Below are 17,734 nucleotides of genomic sequence, written 5' to 3' on the forward strand. Positions count from 1 at the left end.
CTAACGGCTAATTTAGTAATAGCTTAGAGCTAACAATAAGGCTACTGTGAATCTGAAGCTGTGGTAGCGTTAGCAATCTTTGCAGCGCTGACATAAGACAAGGCTACACAAATATTACTTAACTGCAGAGGCACACTGGTGCTAGCATCTGAAGCTAATTATCTTCATAAGCTATTTTGCTATGCTGACAACGGATGCTGGCAGGTGAGGCTAGTTAGCTTCCGTCAGCAAACGCTAACAGCATATGGTTGCTATGGTGAAATTGAAAGTAATACTGACATTCATGCTAATCAAGCTAAATTTGACAGCAAACTAGATGAGTTAAATGCTTTCTGAAAATTATATTTTTGACAATTTTTCAAAATGTTGACCAAACAAAACCCAAAATCAAACCTTGTATCTGAAGCTAACATTAGGTTAGCAAACTTTGTATGCTACCACTATTAAATAAACAGAAGCACATTAATATAAAGTAACTTTCAACATGTAAGCTAACTGTCTACCATCACAAAGAAGTAGCAGTATTAGCATCTGAAGCTAAATAGCTCGGCTATTTTGTTCTGAGAAGGCTACCAAAGCTGGCAGTTGAATCTAATTAGCTTTATTAACGCCAACAATATACGCTGCTATTGTGAAATGGCAGTGATATTGACATTTAACAAAGCTATTTAGCAAACTAGATGGGAGCCATGTTGACAATTTTGTTTATTTACTGGAGTTAAAGGCATACATTTAAGCTATTTATGCTAATGTTGGGTTAGCAAACTTAAAAACAGGAGCACATTGACATAAAGTAGTTTTTAACAGTAGGATGATGTAAAATGATTAAAACTAGATTAAAAAAAAGACAACAAGGTGATGTAAAAACACACAAAACAACTAAAATCCAATGTTTTGTTGCTAACACTGTACCATCATAAGTTAAAGTAGTGGTACTAGCATCTGAAGCTAAAAACTAAACCAAACATTGTATCTGAAGCTAACGTTAGGTTAGCAAACTTTGTAGGCTACCACTATCAAACACAGAAGCACATTCATATAAAGTAACTTTCAGCATGTAGGCTAACTGTCTACCATCACAAAGAAGTAGCAGTAATAGCATCTGAAGCTAAATAGCTCGGCTATTTTATAATTTAGTTTATTTACTGGAGCTAAATACATATATTTAAGCTATTCATGCTAACGTTAGGTTAGCAAACTTAAAATCAGGACCACGTCCACATTAAGTAGTTTTTAACCAGTAGCCACTTTACACGTAACTGTCAGTTAAAGTAGTGGTACTAGCATCTGAAGCTAATTAGAATACATGAGCTTTCTTTGCTGACAGCTGAAGCTAATTAGCTTTAGTCGGCTTAAGAGCGACTTTTCAGCTGCAGCCTTGTCATCCAATTACTTTTCATTCCTTAAACGGCCACTTACACAGATATTTAGGAGTAAACGAGGTAAATAAAAAGATACACAGGTGGTTTATTATTATCTTAATCAAGCTAACAGTCCAGTCCAGAACTTTATCCCACAGCAACGGCTAAAAACAACATCATGACAACATCCCCAAAATGGCTGCACGTGCCGGCTCTTCTCTTCCTGTCAGCGAGCGCTCGTATGTTTGTGTCCCATCATCAAACACGAGCTGCAGAAACTGAAAGAAGCTTTTTATCTCCGTCTCTTTCTGTTTCTGAGTCTCCACCACAACAGGAAGCTCGTGCTCACGGGAGTCACAAGAGAGCGCTTCGCTGCTTCCCCATGTGCGAGACAGAGAGAAAGAGAGAGAGAGAGAGAGAGAGAGAGAGAGAGAGAGATTGATGGGCATTCTCGCTCTCTTCCTCGCTGACCCCCCCAACCCCCTCCCAAACCTCCACCTAACACTCAGCTGCCATTACCCATCCTCCACCGCTCCTGACGGCCCTCCTCTCCCCTCGCAGCAGCTCTGCCCCGACTTGTTAACATGAAACTGAACACACAGAATGTCCCCGGGCTCTTTTCTCTGCACTGCAACGACAAAACTATTTCAACTTTCTGTTCTTTGCAAGGATTTCGCTCCCAATCAGCCACAAGAGCAGGATGCACAACACAACACGTTCACTGAGAGACGCTAAGTGACCACAAACAGACACAAGATGAACACAAAGAGACACAAAACGGCTACAAAGAGACACAAAATGACCACAAACAGACACAAAATGACCACAAAGAGACGCTAAATGACTACAAAGAGACACAAAAAGGCTACAAACAGACACAAAACAACTACAAAGAGATACAAAACAACTACAAACAGACACAAAATGACCACGAACAGACACAAAACAACTACAAAGAGACACAAAACAACTACAAAGAGACACAAAACAACTACAAACAGACACAAAATGACCACAAAGAGACACAAAACAACCACAAAGAGACACAAAACAACAACAAAGAGACACAAAATGACTACAAACAGACACAAAACAACCACAAAGAGACACAAAACAACTACAAAGAGACACAAAACAACCACAAACAGACACAAAACAACCACAAACAGACACAAAACAACCACAAAGAGACACAAAACAACTACAAAGAGACACAAAATGACCACAAAGAGACACAAAACAACCACAAAGAGACAAAACAACCACAAAGAGACAAAACAACCACAAAGAGACACAAAATGTAATGTAAGATGTATTTTATATTTTATCTAATTTTAGTATTTCTGTAACGCTGCTACAATGACCTCATTTCCCCTCTGGGATAAATAAAGTTATCTATCTATCAAAATAAGCAAAGACAAGTAAAATGATTAAAGATTAACAACATAATGACCACAGGGAGGAGCCAAACCACAACGTGGAAACAAAATGATTCAAACGAGATGAGAAACGATAAAAAGGAGACGCAGAATAAACAAAATTAGATTCAAATCCATCACAAAAAGCCCAAAAACACTCAAATTCAATGAATCAGGAAATAATTCAGCCGTTAAATGAACCAAAAACATTAAAAATAAATAAAGGCATTAATTCATTTTTTTTTTCATTTCAAAATATTTCATCAAAATAAAGACACATATATATTATATTATATTAACATTTAAAAGATATTTAAAAATTGAAAATTAATTCAGAATTAATTCAAAAATAAATACATGAAAAAATTAAACAGGGAACAAAAAGTCACATTTTATCAATTAATCAATATCTATGTTTATTTTTAATATTATTTTTGGTACATTTAAGGCACTTTAATCTATTTACGGCGTCATTTATTTATTGTATTTTTATTTTTTTATGTTTTATTTTGGCACTTTCAGGCCTCCGTAGAGTTCATTTATTAAATATCTGCAACTAAACTTTATTATTGTTGTTTATTTTTATGATTTAGTGTCAGTGTGTTTGAAATAAAACTTTTCCCTGCAAGAAGAACTTGCGTGCGTGTGTGTGTGTGTGTGTGTGTGTGTGTGTGTGTGTGTGTGTGTGTGTGTGTGTCAGCTCTACTGTACGGCATACCAGAGCGGGGGGGAGGGGAGGCTCTCAGCCAATCACGGAGCATCACTGAGCGTGGAAAATGTCTGCCGGCTCTCGGCCAATCAGGACGCAGATTCCTCCACACACTCACAGAACACACACACACACGCACACACACACACACACACACACACACACACACACACACACACTAACTCATCTGCGTGTTCAGTTTCATCTTTTCACGCCTTAGTTTGTGTCGACTGCTCATTTTATTTTGTTTAATTATTTATTTTGATTTTATCTGAATACTTTTGTTTGATTTTGTATTTTATTTTATTTGCATTTGTGTCTTTTTATATATTTTATATTTTATATTTATTATATTATAAATATAAAATGTGGCACTATAAAAAAGAATAAATAAAATAAATAAATGTAGAAATAAAAGACAAATAAATACAATAATAAAACAAATGTGTGAAAATAAAAACAAATAAATAAATAAAATTAAAAATATTAAATATATATAAATAAAATATATAAAGAGGAATAAATAGAGTTAATAAATGTAGAAATATCAGATAATATATTAAAATAATAAAACAATAAAAGAAGTGAATAAAAAGGATGGAGGAGTGATGGAGTGATGGAGGGATGCGATGGAGGGAGGGTGGAGGGGTGATGGAGGGATGGTGGAGGGATGGTGGAGGGGTGATGGAGGGATGGTGGAGGGATGGTGGAGGGGTGATGGAGGGATGGTGGAGGGATGGTGGAGGGATGATGGAGGGATGATGGAGGGGTGATGGAGGGATCATGGAGGGTGATGGAGGGGTGATGGAGGGGTGATGGACCGAGGATGGAGGGGTGATGGAGGGGTGATGGAGAGGTGATGGACCGAGGATGGAGGGGTGATAGAGGTATGATGGAGGGGTGATGGAGGGATAATGGAGGGGCGATGGAGGAGCGATGGCGGGATGATGGAGGAGTGATGGAGGGGTGATGGAGGGATGATTGAGGGAGGGTGGAATGTGGAGGGGTGATGGAGGGATGGTGGAGGGATGATGGAGGAATGATGGAGGGATGATTGAGGGAGGGTGGAGTGATGGAGGGGTGATGGAGGGGTGATGGAGGAGTGATGGAGGGGTGATGGAGGAATGATGGAGGGGTGATGGAGGAATGATGGAGGGATGATTGAGGGAGGGTGGAGTGATGGAGGGGTGATGGAGGGATGATGGAGGAATGATGGAGGGATGATTGAGGGAGGGTGGAGTGATGGAGGGATGGTGGAGGGGTGATGGAGGAGGGGTGATGGAGGGATGATGGAGGAGTGATGGAGGGGTGATGGAGGGATGATGGAGGGATGATGGAGGAGTGATGGAGGGGTGATGGAGGGATGATGGAGGGATGATGGAGGAGTGATGGAGGGGTGATGGAGGGATGATGGAGGGATGATGGAGGAGGGATGATGGAGGGATAATGGAGGGGTGATGGAGGGATGATGGAGGGGTGATGGAGGGAGGGTGGAGTGATGGAGGGATGGTGGAGGGGTGATGGAGGAGGGGTGATGGAGGAGGGGTGATGGAGGGATGATGGAGGAGTGATGGAGGGGTGATGGAGGGATATTGGAGGGGCGATGGAGGAGCGATGGAGGGATGATGGAGGAGTGATGGAGGGGTGATGGAGGGGTGATGGAGGGCTGACGGAGGGCTGATGGAGGGCTGATGGAGGGATGATTGAGGGAGGGTGGAGTGATGGAGGGGTGATGGAGGGGTGATGGAGGGATGATGGAGGAATGATGGAGGGATGATTGAGGGAGGGTGGAGTGATGGAGGGGTGATGGAGGGGTGATGGAGGGGTGATGGAGGGGTGATGGAGGGATGATTGAGGGAGGGTGGAGTGATGGAGGGGTGATGGAGGAATGATGGAGGGATGATTGAGGGAGGGTGGAGTGATGGAGGGGTGATGGAGGGGTGATGGAGGGGTGATGGAGGAATGATGGAGGGGTGATGGAGGAATGATGGAGGAATGATGGAGGGATGATTGAGGGAGGGTGGAGTGATGGAGGGGTGATGGAGGGGTGATGGAGGGATGATGGAGGAATGATGGAGGGATGATTGAGGGAGGGTGGAGTGATGGAGGGATGGTGGAGGGGTGATGGAGGAGGGGTGATGGAGGGATGATGGAGGGATGATGGAGGAGTGATGGAGGGATGATGGAGGGATGATGGAGGAGTGATGGAGGGATGATGGAGGAGGGGTGATGGAGGGTGGAGGGGTGATGGAGGGATGATGGAGGAGGGGTGATGGAGGGATGATGGAGGGATGATGGAGGGATGATTGAGGGATGGTGGAGGGATGATGGAGGGATGATGGAGGGATGATTGAGGGATGGTGGAGGAGTGATGGAGGGAGGATGGAGGGGTGATGGAGGGTGATTGAGGAGTGATGGAGGGGTGATGGAGGGGTGATGGAGGGGTGATGGAGGGGTGATGGAGGGGTGATAGAGGGGTGATGGAGGGGTGATGGAGGGATGATGGAGGGGTGATAGAGGGATGATGGAGGGATGATGGAGGGATGATTGAGGGATGGTGGAGGAATGATTGAGGGATGATGGAGGGGTGATGGAGGGTGATTGAGGAGTGATGGAGGGGTGATGGAGGGGTGATGGAGGGGTGATGGAGGGGTGATGGAGGGATGATGGAGGGGTGATGGAAAGGTGATGGAGGGGTGATGGAGGGGTGATTGAAAGGTGATGGAGGGATGGTGGTGGGATGATGGAGGGTGATAGAGGGTGATGGAGGGATGATGGAGGGGTGATGGAGGGATGATGGAGGTGTGATGGAGGGGTGATGGAGGGATGATGGAGGGATGGTGGAGGAATGATTGAGGGATGGTGGAGGAATGATTGAGGGATGGTGGAGGAATGGAGGGATGATGGAGGGATGATGGAGGGGTGATGGAGGGATGATGGAGTGATGGAGGGATGATGGAGGGATGGAGGGGTGATGGAGGGATGATGGAGGGGTGATGGAGGGATGATGGAGGGATGCGATGGAACAAGAATAAAGGTGAAAACGAAAGAGGGGATGATGCGCGAGGTGTCGAAGCGAGGGATGAAAGAAAGGAGAGATGTAAATGAAGTACGGAGGCCTGAAGCTGCCAAAATAGAGAATAATAATAAATAAATATGACATTAAATGTGTCAAAATAATAATAAAAACATATTTATAAAAATAAATAAAAATACATAAAAAATAAATAAAAAATAAATTCTTAAATTAAACATTTTTTAAAATTACGTAAAAAAGTAAAAAAATGCTTAAAATAAAAAAAACTATAAATAAAATAAAATAATTAAATTAATTCTAATATCATATTTGTCCCATTCCCGTGACACTCGTTGGTTCACTGTGACTGCACTTGTTTTGGCAGCTGCGGGCTTCCGTACAGAGCTGTGTGTCTGTTGGATGGAGAGATGAATGAAAGGAGGAGGAGAATATTTACCCGTCCTCTCGTAACAAACGCTCGCTCGAGTCGCTCAGGGCGCAGTGGGAGGGGGCGGGGTTTGTTGTTGTTGTTGTTGTGTGTGTGTCTGCAACCACTGCTCACACTGCAGGGAGGGGAGAGCACATAGAGACCGTCAGTAACACACACACACACACACACACACACACACACAGAGACCGTCAGTAACACACACACACACACACACAGAGACCGTCAGTAACACACACACACACACACACACGCAGAGAGAGACCGTCAGTAACACACACACACACACACACGCAGAGAGAGACCGTCAGTAACACACACACACACACACGCAGAGAGAGACAGTCAGTAACACACACACACACACACACACACACACACACACACACACACACACACACACACACACACACACACACACACACACACACACACACACACACACACACACACACACACACACACACACACACACACACACACACACACACACACACAGTCAGTAACACACACACACATTAAGAAACTCGCACGCATGCACGCGCACCCGCACGCACGCCTGCCCGCCCGCACGCACGCACACACATTAAGAAACTCACGCACGCACGCACGCACGCACGCACGCACGCACGCACGCACGCAGGTTTTTAAAAAAGTACAATAACTACAATAATAATGCCACTTTTTATCATAATAATGCAGAGGAAGAGGAGGAAGAGGAGGAAGAGGAGGGGGAGGAGGGAGAGGAGGAGGAGGAGGAGGAGGAAGAGGAGGAAGAGGAAGAGGAGGAGGAAGAGGAGGAAGAGGAGGAAGAGGAAGAGGAGGAGGAAGAAGAGGAGAAGGAGGAGGAGGAGGAGGAAGAAGAGGAGAAGGAGGAGAGGAGGAGGAGGAGGAAGAAGAGGAGGAGGAAGAAGAGGAGGAGAAGGAAGAGGAGGAAGAAGAGGAGAAGGAGGAGAGGAGGAGGAGGAGGAGGAAGAAGAGGAGGAGGAAGAAGAGGAGGAGGAGAAGGAAGAGGAGGAGGAGGAAGAAGAGGAGGAGGAGGAGGAGGAGGAGGAGGAGGAGGAGGAGGGAGAGGAGGAGGAGGAGGAAGAGGAGGATAATCTGCAGAACAAACAGAGGTAAGAGGAGAGATGGAGGGATGGAGGGGAAGATAAGTGCTTAAAGATGGAGGGATGGAGCTAGTGGAGAGAAGTATTTATGGATGGAGGGATGAGGAGGGGAAGGAGAGGGGGAGGAGGAGGAGGAGGAAGAGGAGGAGAGGAGGAGGAGGGAGAGGAGGAAGAGGAGGAAGAGGAGGAGAGGAGGAGGAGGAGGAGGAGGAAGAGGAGGAGAGGAGGAGGAGGGAGAGGAGGAAGAGGAGGAAGAGGAGGAGAGGAGGAGGAGGGAGAGGAGGAAGAGGAGGAAGAGGAGGAGAAGGAGGAGAGGAGGAGGAGGAGGAGGAGTAGGAGGAGGAAGAGGAGGAGAGGAGGAGGAGGGAGAGGAGGAAGAGGAGGAAGAGGAGGAGAGGAGGAGGAGGAGGAGGAGGAAGAGGAGGAGAGGAGGAGGAGGGAGAGGAGGAAGAGGAGGAAGAGGAGGAGAAGGAGGAGAGGAGGAGGAGGAGGAGGAGGAAGAGGAGGAGAGGAGGAGGAGTAGGAGGAGGAGAAGGAGGAGGAGGAGGAGGAGGGAGAGGAGGATAATCTGCAGAACAAACAGAGGTAAGAGGAGAGATGGAGGGATGGAGGGGAAGATAAGTGCTTAAAGATGGAGGGATGGAGCTAGTGGAGAGAAGTATTTATGGATGGAGGGATGAGGAGGGGAAGGAGAGGGGGAGGAAGAGGAGGAAGAGGAAGAGGAGGAGGAGGATAATCTGCAGAACAAATGGAGGTGAGAGGAGGGATGGAGGGATGGAGGGATGGAGGGGAAGATAAGTGCTTAGCGATGGAGGGATGGAGCTGGTGGAGGGAAGTATTTATGGATGGAGGGATGAGGAGGGGAAGGAGAGGGGGAGGAAACAGAGAGAGAGAGAGATTAAGAGATTAGACGGCTGGTGAAACTAATTAGGAGGCGACTGAGGATGGAGAGAAGGTACGGAGGCAGAAGAGCGCCGCGCAAATATCTGTAATTAAACACGACTCAGAGGATTTTTATTTATTTATTTATGTATATAATTTTCATTTCTCTTCATTTTAACACTTTTATTTATTTTTTAAATATATTTAAATATTTTTATTTACTTGCTAATTGTTTTATTTCATTTTATTTTTGTATTTAACGTCATAAATAATCTGTAATAAAATAGGATTCAACAGGTTGTTATCAGGGAGCCCCGTCATCATCATGTGTTGCCGGGCAGACTACTGTTGCTGCTGTAAACTGATATTAGGAGGTGCCGCGGCGCCCTCCTGACCCGGGTTTACCCCCCCCCCCCCACACACACACACACACACACACACACACTCACACAGGTTTATCACACACACACACACACACACACACACACACACAGGTTTATCACCCCCCCCCCCAACACACACACACTCACACACACAAAGCTCCCGTTAATCCAGGAGCTAATGAGCGCGGCGTGCTAACTCACTTTAGCCGTGTGCCGAAGAAGAGGGGGAAGAGGAGTAGGAGGAAGAGGGGGAAGAGGAGGAGGAAGAGGAAGAGGGGAAAGAGGAAGAACAGAGGGAAGAGGAGTAGGAAGAGGAAGAAGAGGAGGAGGAAGAGGAGGAGGAGGAGGAAGAAGAGGGGGAAGAGGAGGAGAAGGAAGAGGAAGAAGAGAGGGAAGAGGAGGAGGAGGAAGAGGGGGAAGAGGAGGAGGAGTAAGAGGAAGAAGAGAGGGGAGAGGAGAAGGAGGAAGAAGAGGAGGAGGAGGAGGAAGAAGAGGGGGGAGAGGAGGAGGAAGAAGAGGAGGAAGAAGAGGAAGAGGAAGAAGAGGAGGAGGAGGAGGAAGAGGAGGGGGAAGAGGAGGAGGAAGAAGAAGAGGAGGAGGAGGAGGAAGAAGAAGAGGAGGAGGAGGAGGAAGAGGAGGAAGAGAGGGAAGAGGAGTAGGAAGAGGAGGAGGAGGAAGAGGAGGAGGAAGAAGAGGAGCGAGGACCACACAGAGAGGAAGTGAGAGAAGAAGGCCGAGAAAAAGAAAGAAACAAGAGAATCCACACACACACACACACACACACACACACACACACACACACACACACACACACACACACACACACACACACACACACACACACACACACACACACACACACACACACACACACACACACACACACACACACACACACACACACACACACACACAACACACAAACACACAAACACAGTGATAATAACATAACTCTGCGGTCGCCGTGACGACGCAGCACATTTACTTCTTCTTCTTCTACAGAATTAAAAACGCTGCAGAAAATCACGCGTCAGCTGTTTTTATCACTTTATGTTTCCGCTTTTTCTGCTGCAGGAGGAGCTCCTCTTACAGGGGGGGGGGGCTGTCAACGTGCTGAGCAGCTGTCACACACACACACACACACACACACACACACACACACACACACACACACACACTCACACACACGCTGTAACAGGTGTCGCAGACAGCCAGTGACCTCTGCTCTCTCTCCTCTGTGAGTCCTCTATTCATTTACAACCACGCTAACAGATGCTAAGCTAACTGTGTGTGTGTGTGTGTGTGTGTGTGTGTGAGAACTGAGAAGACGTTAAACAGTAAAATAAACTCAAAATATGTTTATTTTTAAAATTATTTTTGGTAAATTTAATGACATTCTTTCATTTTTCAATGGGTATATTTAAAATATTTATATATTTGTAATATTTATATTTTTTAATATATAATATATATTTAATTTATTTTTTTTATATTTAGTTTTTGCACATTTATTAGTATAATAATTAGTTTTCAATAGTACATTATATTAATATTTATTTAATTATCGCATTAAAAAAACTCCAATAAGAATTAATTATATTTAAATAATTAATTGAGGAAAGATATTTAATATTAAGGTCCTTATTTTTAATTTTTTAAAGTAATTATTTAGTAGTTTTTGCTAATTAAATTATTTCTAAAATATAGAATATATATTGGTATCTTATATTATTTTTCAAATATATTTATACCTGCATATATTGCTTTATATTTATATATATATATTGTTAATATACATTTATTTATTGCATTAAAATAACTCCACTAAGAATCATCTTTATTGAGAAAACCCAATTTATTTACATTTTTTTTAACAGATTTGTTCTTTTTTAAATTAAACAAATATATATTTCTTTTTATATATTATATTAATATTTATTTATTAACTTAGTGGATTAAAATAGCTTCACTAAGTATTATTGTAATTAATTGTTGTTATTTAAATGTATTTTATTTGGAGTTTTTTCACATTTAATGCTTTATTCAGTTATTTTAAATTATTATTATATCTGCATATATTTCTGTATATATATATATTGTTAATATGCGTTTATTTGTTGTATAATAAAAACATTTTTCCCTCGTGAACAAAAGAAAAACTGAATCTGTTTCACATAAATATTATAATTCATAGAAATGTGTCGTCTCAGCAGCAGTTGTTTCTGTGCTCAACAAGAGACACATTCATCCTCACACACACACACACACACACACACACGCCTGCATATCTGCTAACACAATCAGGAGTGTGTCTGTCTATGTGTGTGTGTGTGTCGGGGTAAAAGACAGCAACACACACACACACACACAGCTGGCCACATCCATAACAGTGTGTCCTGCTGTTGTGGATCCTTCAGTTGATCTGTGTGTGTGTGTGTGTGTGTGTGTGTGTGTGTGTGTGTGTGTGTGTGTGTGTGTGTGTGTGTGTGTGTGTGTGTGTCCATCTACTGGGTGATTCAGATCCTTTACTGCAGGAAGAGAGTCAATAACCGCGAAAGGATTAGTGAACGAGCCGAGTGACCACGAGGAAACACACAACGACCTCAAAGAGACACAAAACAACCACAAAGACACACAAAACAACCACAAAGAGACACAAAACAACTACAAAGAGACACAAAACAACCACAAAGAGACACAAAACAACTACAAAGAGACACAAAACAACTACAAAGAGACACAAAACAACCACAAAGAGACACAAAACAACTACAAAGAGACACAAAATAACATCAAAGAGACACAAAACAACTACAAAGAGACACAAAACAACTACAAAGAGACACAAAACAACCACAAAGAGACACAAAACAACATCAAAGAGACACAAAACAACTACAAAGAGACACAAAACAACCACAAAGAGGCACAAAACAACCACAAAGACACACAAAACAACTACAGAGACACAAAACAACCAAAAAGACACACAAAACAACCACAAAGAGACACAAAACAACTACAAAGAGACACAAAACAACCACAAAGACACACAACAACCTCAAAGAGACACAAAACAACTACAAAGAGACACAAAACAACTACAAAGAGACACAAAACAACCACAAAGAGACACAAAACAACTACAAAGAGACACAAAACAACCACAAAGACACACAAAACAACCACAAAGAGACACAAAACAACTACAAAGAGACACAAAACAACCACAAAGAGACACAAAACAACATCAAAGAGAAACAAAACAACTACAAAGAGACAAAAAACAACTACAAAGAGACACAAAACAACCACAAAGAGACACAAAACAACCACAAAGAGACTGAAAACAACCACAAAGAGACACAAAACAACTACAAAGAGACACAAAACAACCACAAAGAGGCACAAAACAACCACAAAGAGACACAAAACAACTACAAAGAGACACAAAACAACCACAAAGAGGCACAAAACAACCACAAAGAGGCACAAAACAACCACAAAGAGACACAAAACAACTACAAAGAGACTCAAAACAACTACAAAGAGACACAAAACAACCACAAAGAGGCACAAAACAACCACAAAGAGACACAAAACAACCACAAAGAGACACAAAACAACTACAAAGAGACACAAAACAACCACAAAGACACACAACAACCTCAAAGAGACACAAAACAACTACAAAGAGACACAAAACAACTACAAAGAGACACAAAACAACCACAAAGAGACACAAAACAACTACAAAGAGACACAAAACAACCACAAAGACACACAAAACAACCACAAAGAGACACAAAACAACTACAAAGAGACACAAAACAACCACAAAGAGACACAAAACAACATCAAAGAGAAACAAAACAACTACAAAGAGACAAAAAACAACTACAAAGAGACACAAAACAACCACAAAGAGACACAAAACAACCACAAAGAGACTGAAAACAACCACAAAGAGACACAAAACAACTACAAAGAGACACAAAACAACCACAAAGAGGCACAAAACAACCACAAAGAGACACAAAACAACTACAAAGAGACACAAAACAACCACAAAGAGGCACAAAACAACCACAAAGAGGCACAAAACAACCACAAAGAGACACAAAACAACTACAAAGAGACTCAAAACAACTACAAAGAGACACAAAACAACCACAAAGAGGCACAAAACAACCACAAAGAGACACAAAACAACTACAAAGAGACACAAAACAACCACAAAGAGGCACAAAACAACCACAAAGAGGCACAAAACAACCACAAAGAGACACAAAACAACTACAAAGAGACTCAAAACAACTACAAAGAGACACAAAACAACCACAAAGAGACACAAAACAACCACAAAGAGACACAAAACAACCACAGAGAGACACAAAACAACCACAGAGAGACACAAAACAACCACAAAGAGACACAGTAAGGACACACAGCCTCGGTGAGGACGCTTGCGTTGAAGGTAAATGTGCGAGTGAATGAAAAACAACCTCCTCTGGAGTTTCAACAACAACAATGGAGGTGGGTGTGACTCCTCCTCCTCTTTTATTCTCTCCATCGCTCCCTGTATGCAAACTAAAGCCTCTTTCACCACCTGAACGACAGGAGAGTGTGTGTGTGTGTGTGTGTGTGTGTGTGTGTGTCGCCTTGAGGCCCTGCAGCGTGCTCATACAAGCCAAAGCTGGTTTGAGCTTTGGACTCATTGAGAGTGACACACACACACACACACACACACACACACACACACACACACACACACACACACACACACACACACACACACACACACACACACACACACACACACACACACACACACACACACACACACACACACACACACACACACACACACACACACACACACACACACACACACACACACACACACACACACACACACACACACACACACACACTTCCATATTCATGTTTTTAGTCCTGTATTTATTATAACATTTATATATATTTTTCTATTTCCATATTTAGTCTTTTATTTATTTATTCCGGCATTTTTTTTTACATTTGTTTTTTTTTACATTTATTTATTTTTATATTAATTTACACATATTTATTTATTTATTTACACAATTTTTATTTTTCTATATTTAACTAAGAATGTTTTTATTATTTATTTATTTATTTATTTGTTTTTATTTAGATATGCATTTAGTTATACCCGCATTTATGTATTTATTTACATATTTATTCAATAAGGTCTATTATCAATTAAGTTATGTTTTATGTAGAAATGTGTTTATTAATTTACACACATTTATTTATTTATTTGTTTTTATTTAGATACGCATTTAGTTATACCCGCATTTATGTATTTATTTACATATTTAATCAAGAATCTTTATTATTAATTTATTTGTTTTTATTCAGAAATGTCGATTTTTTATTTATTTACATATTAATACCTTTATTTAAATACTTAAATAAATTATTAATAAAGACATAATTAATTATTTTTATTTAGAAATGCAAGTATTTAGTTATTCCTGTAGTTATGTATTTATTTACATATTTAATTAATATTTTCTATTATTAATTTAGTTGTGTTTTTATTCAGAAATATGTTTATTTATTAATTTACACAAATTTATTTATTTCCATATTTAATCAAGAAAGTCCATTATTCCTGTTTTTTATTGAGTTTTTCATTTATTTATTGATTATTAATCATAGTTTGTTTTCCTCCCTAAACTCTGCATCTACACTCATTCAAACTCTTAAAATATTATAAATTTTATTCTATATAAGATTAATTTTTTAAAGAAAGGAGGAGCAGAGAAAAGAGGGAGAGAGAGAATAAAACGAGAGAAGCTCCTCCTGTTCTCCTCCATAATGGCGTCTTTGTGAGTCCGAAGAAAGATGCTCTCTCTCTCTCTCTCTCTCTCTCTCTCTCTCTCTCTCTCTCTCTCTCTCTCTCTCTCTCTCTCTCTCTCTCTCATCTCTCTCTCCTCTCTCTCATCTCTCTCTCTCTCTCTCTCTCTCTCTCTCTCTCTCTCTCTCTCTCTCTCTCTCTCTCTCTCTCTCTCTCTCTCTCTCTCTCTCTCTCTCTCCTCTCTCTCCTCTCTCCCTCTCTCCCTCTCCCTCTCCCTCTCCCTCTCCCTCTCCCTCTCCCTCCTCCTCCTCCTCCTCCTCCTCCTCCTTGTTCCATCCCTCCTCTCCTCCTCTTTCTCTCCGTCTAACTTCTCTCTCTCTCTCTCTCTCTCTCTCTCTGATACAAAGTACAAGGACACGGATTCGACCAATCAGAGCGCTCGCTGCCTGTGACCCTCCCATTGGACAGCTGTGTGTGTGTGTGTGTGTGTGTGTGTGTGTGTGTGTGTGTGTGTGTGTGTGTGTGTGTGTGTGTGTGTGTGTGTGTGTGTGTGTGTGTGTGTGTGTGTGTGTGTGTGTGTGTGTGTACACTTTTAACAGCTGTTGCCGAGGAAACCAACTTTTTCCAGTTTAAACCAGTTTAAAAACTTCACTTCTGTTTTGTCTCCTTTCATCCTTCACTCGTCTCCTTTCCTTATCTCCTCTTCTGTCCCCCCTTTCTTTTTCCCTCCCTCCTTCTCCTCTTCATCCCTCTCTCCTCCCTCCTTTCCTTCCTCTCTCCTTCCCTTATCTACCCTTCTGTCCCCCCTTTCCTCCTTTCCTCTTCATCCCTCTTTCCTCTCCTTTCCTCCCCCTTTAACGCTCTCTCCTTTCCTTCCCTCCTTCCCTCCCTCCTTTCCTCTTCATCCCTCTTTCCTCCCCCCCTCTAACGCTCTCTCCTTTCCTTGTCTCCTTCCCTCCCTCCTTTCCTTATCTCCTCTTCTGTCTCCCTCTCCTCCTTCCTTTCTTCTTCCTCCCTCATTTCCTTATACCTCTTCTTTTCCCTTCCTCCTTTCTTCCCCTTATCTCTCCTTCCTTTATTCTTTCTCCTCCCTCCTTTCCTTCCTCTCTTTCCCTTTCACCTTTCCTTGTCCTCTCCCCTTATCTCCTCTTCTGTCCCCCCTTTCCTCCCTCCTTTCCTCTTCATCCCTCTTTCCTCTCCTTTCCTCCCCCCCTCTAACGCTCTCTACTTTCCTTGTCTCCTTCCCTCCCTCCTTTCCTTATCTCCTCTTCTGTCTCCCTCTCTCCTTCCTTTCTTTTTCCTTCCCTCCCTCTTTTCTTCATCCCTCGCTCCCTTTCCATCTCTTCTTAGTCCCTTCTCTTTTTTCCTTCCCTTCCTCATCTCTCCTTCCCAACCTCTCTCCTTCCTCCTTTCCTCCCCCTTCTCCTCTTCATCCCTCTCTCCTTCCCTCCTTCCTTCCTTTCCTCATCTCCTCTTCTTTCCTCCCCCTCTGTCACTTCTTTCCTTCCTTCCTTCCCTCCTTTCTTTATCTCCTCTTTGTCCCTTTTCTCCTTCTCCTCCTTTTCCTCCGTCGTTCCTTCCTCTCTCCCTCTCTTCTTAGTCCCTCGTCTTCTTTCCTTGCCTTGTCTCCTTCCTCCTTTCCTCCCTCCTTCTCCTCTTCACCCCCTCCATCCTTTCCTTATCTCCTCTTCTTTGTCCCCTCGTCTCCTTTCCTTCCCTTCATCCCTTCCTCTTTCCCTCATCACTCCTTCTCTCTCTCTCTCTCTCCGCGTGATGTTGTGACAAAATGGCATTTGCACACACACACACACACACACACACACACACACACACACACACACACACACACACACACACACACACACACACACACACACACACACACACACACACACACACACACACACACACACACACACACACACACACACACACACACACACACACACACACACACACACACACACACACACACACACACACACACACACACACACACACACACACACACACACACTCTTATCACTGCATCCTCCACTTCCTGTCTGGACAGGAAGCAGGAAGCAGCGGGAGGCTGTGCAGGAGGACGCAGCATTCTTCTGTTCCTCCCCCCCTCTCTCCCCTCTCTCCCCCCTCTGAGGTGATGAGGATGTTAGTTTCACAATAAAAGCCTTTAATCTGGCCCTTTTGAAGCCTTGAATGCTTTTATTTTGAAAGGTCTCCTCGCAACTTTATTTTATTTTGAATTATTTTAAATACATTTTCTGTTTATTAGGAATTGGTTTTGAATTGATTCATTTTTCTGAATTTATTTATATTTATATATTTATTTTTTACTTTATTATTTTATGTATTAATTTAATTATTTGGATTAAAAAACTTTAAAACTTTAAAACATTGAATTATTTAAATAAAGTCTCTTTAAGACGACAAGAAAAAATACAAAGTGAGATATGGAGTGTGTGTGTGTGTGTGTGTGTGTGTCTGTGTGTCTGTGTGTGTGTGTGTCTGTCTGTCTGTGTGTGTGTGTGTGAGTGTGTGTGTGTGTGTGTGCAGGGCGTGG

The 17,734-nt window shown here is 42.5% G+C and overlaps 1 protein-coding gene across 3 annotated transcripts in view; it reads right to left on the reverse strand.

Moving 5' to 3' along the window:
* Positions 1-17,734, reverse strand: part of LOC310963407 (ras-responsive element-binding protein 1-like) — a 72,483-nt gene that overhangs the window by 40,184 nt on the left and 14,565 nt on the right. For 2 of the 3 annotated variants that reach the window (XM_083936242.1, XM_083936241.1), the window contains exon 2: positions 6,962-7,067. The exons of the other annotated variant lie outside the window; for it this stretch is intronic. The gene's annotated coding sequence lies outside the window, so the exon portion shown is untranslated. The remainder of the gene's footprint in view (positions 1-6,961; positions 7,068-17,734) is intronic. 3 annotated transcript variants of the gene reach the window in all.

The sequence above is a fragment of the Echiichthys vipera genome, assembly GCF_963691815.1.
Source record: "Echiichthys vipera genome assembly, chromosome: 21".
Taxonomy (NCBI): Eukaryota; Metazoa; Chordata; class Actinopteri; order Perciformes; family Trachinidae; genus Echiichthys; species Echiichthys vipera.